At 43.2% G+C, this 8501-nt stretch overlaps 1 pseudogene; it reads right to left on the bottom strand.

The window, feature by feature from the left end:
- Nucleotides 1-2222: 2222 nt before the first annotated feature.
- On the bottom strand, nucleotides 2223-8085 carry LOC101581259 (annotated as a pseudogene).
- Between the last annotated feature and the right edge of the window lie 416 nt (nucleotides 8086-8501).

Genomic DNA, 8501 nt, shown 5'->3' with positions numbered 1-8501 from the left:
ACAGATGTGTCTCTGGCCACAATTGTGTTTTTACCTTTTGTCTTGACTTTCTGGAGAGCCCTGTCATATCTGACTGCTTATAAGATTGTTACCTAACTTTGCTGTCTGTAATCCCCCTCCAGTCAGGCATGGTGGCACATGCCTGTAATATAGGCACTCATGAGGCTGAGGCAAGAGGATTGCTAAAAGTATGAACCAGACTGGGCTAAAAAGTGAGTTCAAGGCCAATCTGAACTTCATGGTGAAACTTCATCTCAAAAAAAACTAAAAGTAAATTATCCCTTCTGAAGAAGTATCTCAAACTGCCATGAGGGGCAGGGCACATTTGCTGATTTCTATCCTCTGCAGTCAGTCCAACAATCTCTCTGCTCAGGAGATTGGGTGACTCACCAAAGTACAATCCCTTAGAAAAAGTTCTCATGCCCTGGGTCTCCACTGACCTTTGGGGGGCAGGGCCAAAATATGGGCTTTTTAAAGCCCCATTTATCCATCTAGTTCTCGTCTCTAACCTTTGGTTGTTGAACACCCAGAAGGGATCAGTTATATCAGTCTAAGTAAAGCACAAGTAAAAAAATAATTGTCCCATGTTAAAGGCAAACAGTTGTAAGCTTTGTTAATTTAACCTCCTAGAGAGAGGGGTAGTCTCCAATCAAGAAGTTTATTTATTTTTTGGTACTGAGGATTGAACTGAGAACCTTATGCTTGTCAGGCAGGTGCTTATCCTACTGAGCTATGTCTCTGGCCCCCAATCAAGGAGTTTTACCTTTTGACAAAATGAAGAAAAACTAGGGTTTTAAGATTCTGAAGACAGGGGCTGCGGGGACAGATCAGTGGTCTAAGCACCTGCCTGGAAAGCACAAGAACCTAGATTCAATTCCCAGTACAACATGCCATGCCAGCCCTAGAACCCAGCACACCATACAGGCCACCAAAACTGTGGTGTGGTGGAAGAACAACTGTAATCCCAGCGCTGGAGAGGCTGAGACAAGCAGATCAGTATGAGTTCAAACAAGACTCTGTACCAAATAAATAATAAAAGATTTTTAAAATTTTTAGAGTCTGAAGACAATAACCTCAGTGGCTGACCTGAGAGAGGTCTGACACAGAGACAACTGTCCTTTGTTCTTGCCACTGAGCAGAGCAGGGATAGAAGGGAAGAGTGAATAAGGTAAAACTGTAGTCTGGACCACGTATGTGGTGAAATGGATGTTGGGAGAACATAGCTTGGAGGGTTAAAGGAGCAGAGTGCAGCCCAAGTCCCTTGGCATGGGCCTGTGGTGTGATGAGTGGTGGTGGGCCTTTAGAAGGTGGCTTTGGGTGGGCTTGGGACAGGCACAGACCAACTCACTCAGAACCAAGTAGCTATAGTGTGGTAGTAGCAGGGAGGATGGGGAAGGTGTAGCATGGGCTATGGGAGGGTGGACAGGAACATGGCAGTGTACAAAGGAGTCTGGTAGTGCAGAGAGAGGAGAGGAGGAAGTAGGGCATGGTGAGGAGGGCACAGGCCCATGTTTCCTTACCCAGCCCTGGCTCAGTTTGCTTACCTAGAGGGAGGGCTGTGCACATCAGCACGTGGGTGGCTTCTAAGTACCTGAGGGTGGGTTGTGAGTACAAGCATACAGTCAGGGCAGCCAGAGCTGGGTGGACCAGGAAAGGTCCTGGGGGTATGCTTCAAGGAGAACAGCAGTGGTGGGAAGGAGGAAATCAGGTAAGGGAATAGTGAAATGGTGGCAGTGGTGAACAATCTGGGTTGCACTGAGCTCTATGTGCTCCCTCCCCCATGGAGTACAATCACAGTGGCCAACAGTACTACTACTCAGGGAGCCACAGAAGGTAAGGAGGGCAGTAGCCAAAGACAGATGGTAAGATTTAAAGGCAGCAAGTCTTACTCCATTTGGTGGAAGTGTCCAGGGTGTGGTCTGAGAAGTAAAAGTCACTGGGTGGCCTCTTAAAGATAACCAGGGGCTCAAGATACCAGGGCTTCAAGTCCCCCTAAAGAGGGGTACCATGGGGCCAGTAAGATAGCTCAGTAGAATAAGCGCTTGCCTGGCAAGCACAAGGTCCTGAGTTCAATCCCTAGCACCACAAAAATAAATAAAGAGAGGTACCTTACCCCCAGTTACTGTATCATATATGTTAAACTTGCAGAGGGAAAAGAAATTAGCTGAGAGAGCACAAAATAAGCAACCAGGACTGTTTATTTACTCCCGTGGGAGTGGGCTGAGCTCAGAGAAGAGAATCAACAGGAAGAGAGGGTAGAACAAGGATTTAAAAGGAAGGGAAGGGAAGGGAAGGAGTTTGTTGCCTTGAGGAATGTGGGGGCAGAGATAGTGTGACCGTGCTTCTCCAAATGGGCGGGGCAGATGCATGTGCGGTCATGTTTTTCAGAAGGGGTAGTGCAGACTGACATGGCTTTGTTCTTCTTTTGTAGTTTCCCGCTGTGCTTGCTGGTAACAGCCTCACCCATCAGGCATGACAAAGACCAAAGCCCAGCTTGTAAACCCTGTAATATATTTTAATGGATAAATGTTCATGTAAAATCTATATAATTATTTGAATTAACTTTTGGCTATTACTAAAATTAAAGATTAGATTTATCATTATTAATGAAATAGTCTATATACATCAACTGATGTACCTGGGTAAATGTCTCAAGACAAACTGCACTTAATATTAAAGATTATTTACCATTCTATTTTTAATTTTTAGCCCCTCCTTATTCAACATGTTTGTGACATTGATATCTTCCAGAGATCTCCAGCTCCTGGTCAAGCTGATGCTCACCTGTGCTATTTTATATATATATATATTCACACACACACACATGCATACAGTAGTCCCTCACTATTTCATGGTTCAACTTTGCTGACTTACTGTTTTGTGGCTTTCAAAAAATATTAATGTAAGTTATTTATAGTGGATTTTTTGCCATATTACAGGATTCTGCAGTACCATATACTATGTGTATGCTGTTAAAATTATGAGGTTTACAAATTTAGAAAATGGTTAAGAACACTAAAAGTATTGTTAGAAGTGTGTGAAAGGTTCTAAAGTGTGGGAAGGGTTTATAAAGGCTTAAAAAATATATATAAATATAATGTCACTACTTTGCTGATTTTCACTTATCATGAGGGTGCCTGAAACATAACCTCTGTTATAAGAGAGGGAACACTGTATTTTTGACAACTCTATGAATGTTTCTACATTACAAAGTCTATGTTCACAGGTTAATAAATGATAGATTTTGCCTCAGCCTCAATGCCATGCTCATAATAAACCCTATGTTGTTATGTTTCCTTTAAGTCAGTTAAGATAAGACTTTTGATCCTTGACTAGCCAGAATCAGTGCCTCTCTTTAACCTGAAGCAGCTATTTAAAAAGGATCTTTTGGGGGCCGGGAGATGGTTCAGTGGAATAAGCGCTTTCCTGGCAAGCGCAAGGACCTGAGTTCAATTCCCGGTTCTGCCAAAAAATAAATAAATAAAAAGAATCTTTTACCATTTTACATCCCTTAAGAATAAGGAAACAGGGCTGGGGAGATGGCTCAGTGGAATAAGCGCGTCCCTGGCAAGTGCAAGGACCTGAGTTCAATCCCCAGTTCCGCCAAATAAATAAATACATAAGAGTTTAAAAAAAAAAAAAAAGAATAAGGAAACAAAGTGAGTCGGTTGAAGCAGGACAACAGAAATAAAATGGGTGGAAAAGACACAAGTGAAATCATAATTTTAAATTCTACTTTCAAAAAAAACTGCAAATTCAAGACACAAATACAGTAAAAAATTCCTAAGGTCCCTATATACACAATAAGTTTAGGCCACTCCTCTTTTACCTATAAATGGACCATTTTTACCTATAAAATGGGCCTTTCCCCTAGATAGGCACTACAGCACTACTACTGTACTATGATTGTTATCCCTTATAAATGGGACATTACCTTTGCTCTACAGAAAGAGCTGTCACCTTTCATCTATAGATTGAATCTTTTGTTTTCATACAGTCACAAACTCTACATACTCCTACCCCCCAACCCCAAAAAATATATCCATCTCAAACCCATGGTCTGCCTTGCTGTTTGTCTCTCTCTCACACCTACACTCAGTTTCTGTCAGTGTGTACTTTTAAAATTCTCCCAAACCACTTTATTCCTCTTACTGACACCTCCAAAAGTCTTTTTCTGAAATGGAAGTCAGCCACCCTGCAACCTGCCCTGTGAGTTGGGTGAGTCAAGGCTCTCCATAGCCACTCTGGAGACCTCAGACTATGTCCAGTTACAGAAGGTTGAGTAAAACAGAGTTATCAATTATATTAGTAAGAGACTGTGAATTGAAAAAGCAGTATTCACTATACTCTATTAAGTGAATCACCAAGTTACAAAACAGTATCAACACTGTCAATTTTTAATTTTCAAAACTGCATTAATGTAATGCGTGATATCTCTGTATAGAGATATCAAATCATCTAGACTGGTTTTCATTTAACTGTTTCTATCTGTCTCTGGGTATCAGATGGCTATGCAGTTTGAGTTCTGTTTAAAACTTTTTGATTAGTGCTATTATAAAGTACTTCTAAGTAGAGGAAATTAAGAATTGATGTTAAGTACAGGAAATAATGGACATGTTAATGACTTTTTTTATAATAATTATTGGTAATATACTTGCATCTTAAAACCAGATGTTGTATACCTTAAGTATATATGACCACTTATATTCAATTTTTTTAAAGGGCCAAGAATATAGATCACTAGTAAAATGCCTCCTGTTTCAAACTCCTGTACCAAAAAAAAAAAAAAAAAAAAAGAATGAGAGCCAGGCATGGTGGCTCATACCTGTAATACCAACACTTGGGAGCCTGAGGCAGGATGATTGATTGCCATGAGTCTGTGGTCAGACTAAGACTCAAAGTAAATTCAAAACTAGCCTGAACTACATAGTGAGATCTTGCCTTATCTCAAAAGAGAAAACCAAAGAGAAGAGAAAGAAATTGAAGAAGAGAGAAAGAGAAAGAAAGAGGAAGGGGAGGGGGAAATGGAAAGGGGAGAATTTAATTTTCTCTCTTTTGAAAAAAGAAGTGGGAAAATTCTTAAGCTACAATAATGAGCAAAGCCTACCAAAAGTCAGGCAAAATCTTTTTTTCAATGTTTGTTTTAAAATTTGGTTTGGTTGAAAGGAAATAAGGGAGGGGGAAAAACAGGTCACAGAGTCACACTTTGAGGAGACAGACTATAGGAAATCTCATCTGTGTTAACACAGAGGGAGGAGTCCAGAGTGAGTACTCCTTGAATACAAACTGGGGAATGGCAAGAACCTGGAAATGCAGCAGATGAGACAAGAGTGAGAAGATATGAGTCTCCAAAAACCCCCAAATGTCCCTCCACTGCAACATCCCTCTCCCTGAACCTCCACTTTTTTTTTTTTTTTTTTTTTTCTCAGAACTGAGGATTGAACTCAGGCCCTTGCACTTGCCAGGGAAGCGCTTATTCCACTGAACCATCTCCCCGGCCTGAACTCCCACTTTTGTCTCTTTGAATACAGTGTAAGTCATTTGACTTCTGTAAAAATGAAATGAGGGGTCTTCCACTCCCTCCCTCAGAGGATGTTTGCCTGGAATCCAAGATGCTTGCACTGCCAAGATTGTGTACACAATTCAGTGAGAATGACCTTTAGGATGGTGCCCCACCCAACTACCTTCAAGACTTTCAAAAGGTGTTTTTGCTCCCCTCCTCTGTAAAACTCTAAAGCTTCTGTTAACCTCACCAAGACAGGTCTTGATCACATTTACCAGTGCTGCCCAGCATAGGCATGCTTATTAAAGCTCCCTTCCTGCTCTTCACCACTGCCTACTTCCTGGATGGGTATTAAAGGACAGGGGTCTAGTCTGGCCTGTTGAGGGCCTCAGAGCTTTAATAACAAGTTCTCCAGTCTGTAAAATGACATTATTTACCAATCTGGTACCCATTTCATAGAGTAATTCAGACTTACGAATTCAGAGACCTCTGTATAGTAAATGTTGAATAATTTTCATTCCATCATCACTATCACACCAAGACCCCAGTAGGAAAGTTTAAATCTGATCCCAAGTCTCATACAGGAATGTTTCATTTCTTTACAGGCCAGATATAGAAACAGGATGGAGTCAGGGAGAAGGAACCCTAGACTTTATCTTTTTTTGAGCTCACAAAAGCACAGACAACTAAGACACAACAAACCTTTCCTTATCATGTCTTTTAGCGAACTGCCAATGAATGAGCCATGTAAGAGCGGGGTGATACTCCTGCCATGGTAAAACAAGGCAAGTCCCAGAGAAGAGTGGTAACTAGCTCAAGCCCATATCACCTTGTGGAAGAGACCAGACAGTTGGTGACCATGCCACAAACACTGACCCTTCTGGGAAGTTCCAAGAATGCATCTTCAGACTGGATGTGTTTTCAGCTTGGAGGTTGAAAACAGGAGGATCACAACAGGTCCAATCTGTGTAGTGAGACCCTGTAGATCTTGTACTAAACACATTAAAAAATAATAATAATAATAATAACGCATCTTGTAGAGCTCCCATCCAATATACACCACTAAACATTGGAAGGGACTGGACCAGACTGGAACATTCCAGATTGGACCTTGTGGCTAAGGTAAGCCTTGGTCCTCATTTAATAAGGCATGGAAAATCCACTGGACCTCTGTCACAGACTTGTAGGGGCAGCCCCAGGGAACTGGGAACAACGGCCCGAAGCTGAAAGTGCACAGGGATGGGTGGTATTTCCCAGATGGAAAATGTGGACCCACCCAGGGATTGGGAATGGGATTGGGCCTGTCTATACCACCCAGGGATATAAAGTACCTAATATTCCTTTTTTAGTTAGTGGTTAGACTATAACTATAACCGCTAGGGTAATTCTAACAAGCCAATCTGATCTGGACATCCTTCTCTGACTTCTGAAGTTGCTTCTTCTTATGGAAAATACAAGTGCTACTGCCACTCAGGATGTTGTGGGATGAAAGCCAGGGGGGTGGGGAGATGGCTCAGTGGAATAAGTGTTTCCCTGGCAAGTACAAGAGACACAGTTCAATCCCCGGTTCCGCCAAAAAAAAATAAAAAAGCCAAAATCAATTTAAAACATTTTTCAAACTGCAGAGAACACTGCAAATTTACTACTGAAGGACTTTTTAAAAATTTAATTTTCCCTTTTTTGAAAGACATGGAAAAATTCCTGAGCCACAGTAATAAACAAAGCCTACCAAAAGTTTGGCAACATCTGTTTCCCGATGTTTCTTTTAAAATCTGCTTTGGATTGTCTTCAAATTCTTGAACTGTTTAATTTTAATTACTGTGAAATTCCTCATTCTCCATGTTGCAACCAATTTGATCTTTTAAAATTGTAAGTATGACTTACAACTTCATGTAATGAATGGATGAACACCAAGAACAAAATGTTAAATTGAAGAACCAAGATAAAAGAGAGGTGCCTGGTGGTAAAGGCTTGTAATCTCAACACTTTTTTTTTAACATTTTTCTAAAAACAAAAACAAAAAACATTATTTACTCTTCAGACCCTCTAATTATGCGCCCTGCGGAGCGAGCAGCACAGAGGCAGAGGCACGAAGGCTGCCGCCCCTCAGGCCTACCTGGTCAGTCGTCGCCCGGCAGCCGGATCTTGCTGGGGTCGAAGCAGCTGGACTCCATGAGGGGGAGGCCGCCGGCCTCTCGGCGCTTCACGAGCCTCTCCGCTTCTCGGCGGGCCCACTCGTGCATCCTGTAGTCAGGAAGGTAAGCCACGAAGGCGGTCCCCAAGACGAGCACAACGGAGAAGCCGAGGAAGCAGACAGCGCGCAGGTTCCAGACGTCCACGTCGGGGTCCGAGTCGAAGCCGTGACAGACTGGGTTCCTCTCATAGACGTTTTCTTCCTCAGGTTCTGGGTCCTCCTGCATTCGCGTGGCGGGTTCTGGCGCCAGCTTTCCAGCCACAGTGGACGGAGGGGCCACGGCCCTGGAGGACCTGGATTTACAGCAAATGTGGGCAGCCGGGAACCCACGCATGGCGGCTTCCGCCAGAAGGCGACGAGCGCGAGGCCCTAGCAGCGCGGCAGCCATGACAGAACGCGCGCAGGTCCTGTGGCGCGGGGAGGGGAATGCGCCTGCGCGCGCAGCCGCAGTTGCCCCTAACGTGCGTGTTGTCGCTCTGCCCTGTCCTCGTTAAATAGATCGTGGGTCAGAGGTTGTTTCTCGCTCTCTAGAAAACGAGGAGCCCTCTTTCTTTTCCCTACTATAGCCCAGTGGGACCAGTCTTTCTTTCCTTCAGGCTGAGGTATTTTGTCTTGAGCAATCCCTACACTTTAGCATGCAGGTGACTGAGGCAGGAGCACTCCCCCGAGGTTCAAACCTACCTGCCCTTCATACTTGAGACCTTCCTTCAAAAAGTAAAACATGCCGTGTCAGCCCCACCCCCGGGGCACGCTGAGATGGCAATTGAGACAGGACATGGTGGCATGCGTCTGTAATCTCAGCTC

The sequence above is a fragment of the Octodon degus genome, unplaced genomic scaffold, assembly GCF_000260255.1.
Source record: "Octodon degus isolate 3935 unplaced genomic scaffold, OctDeg1.0 scaffold00037, whole genome shotgun sequence".
In the NCBI taxonomy this organism is placed as follows: domain Eukaryota; kingdom Metazoa; phylum Chordata; class Mammalia; order Rodentia; family Octodontidae; genus Octodon; species Octodon degus.
The sequence above is the reverse complement of the archived record's forward strand: the minus strand, read 5'-3'. Positions and strand labels throughout refer to the sequence as shown.